Source organism: Elephantulus edwardii, unplaced genomic scaffold (assembly GCF_000299155.1).
Source record: "Elephantulus edwardii isolate Elephantulus edwardi_28Jun2011 unplaced genomic scaffold, EleEdw1.0 scaffold00044, whole genome shotgun sequence".
Taxonomy (NCBI): domain Eukaryota; kingdom Metazoa; phylum Chordata; class Mammalia; order Macroscelidea; family Macroscelididae; genus Elephantulus; species Elephantulus edwardii.
Window position 1 is genome coordinate 3,956,706 of NW_006399794.1, and position 681 is coordinate 3,957,386.

Consider the following 681-nt stretch of genomic DNA (forward strand, 5'->3'; position numbering starts at 1 on the left):
TAGCGACCCTATGTACAACAGCCCTAAACTCCGCTCTGTCCTGTGCCAATCGCACTGTCTCTGACACTCCCATCCCAATTATCCCAGTCACTGAAATCAATCCACCTCATAGAGAGCCTTCCTCTCCTGCGCCGTCCCTCCACCCTCCCAAGCATGATGTCCCTCTCTAAGGACCGGTCTCTCCTCACAACATGTCCAAAGTATGCACCAGCTGCTCTGTGGGTATTAAGCAGTCTCATCTCCTTCCATGCAAGTACTCTCTCCACTTCCGACCCAAAGCTAAACCCTTTGCATGTGGCTAGAATCTCAGTGGGCCCTGAGGGAGAAAGATGGTAACAATCTCCTGTGAGATTTACAGCCTTGAAAATCAGCTGGAGGGGCCAGCAGTAAGTCAGATTTAGAAGATAATAGTTTCTCACAGGATAGATTCTTAAATGATTAGTGAAGGACAAGTAACAATTATTGACTAATCTCATCAAAATTAAGATCATGTAGTCAAGCAATTCTGAGTATTAAACGATCCAGGAGGTATCAAAAGAAAGTGGAAAGAATATACTGAGTCATTGTATCGAAAGGAATTAACAGGCACAGAAGAATTTAATGAAACAACATATGAGCAAGAGCCTATGGTGATGAAGGAAGAAGTCCAAGCTGCTTTGAAAGAAATAGCAAAAAATAAGG

At 43.6% G+C, this 681-nt stretch overlaps 1 protein-coding gene across 1 annotated transcript in view; it reads left to right on the plus strand.

Moving 5' to 3' along the window:
* The window catches only part of LYVE1 (lymphatic vessel endothelial hyaluronan receptor 1), a 24,090-nt gene that overhangs the window by 20,946 nt on the left and 2,463 nt on the right, over positions 1 to 681 (plus strand). The gene's annotated exons all lie outside the window — the stretch shown is intronic.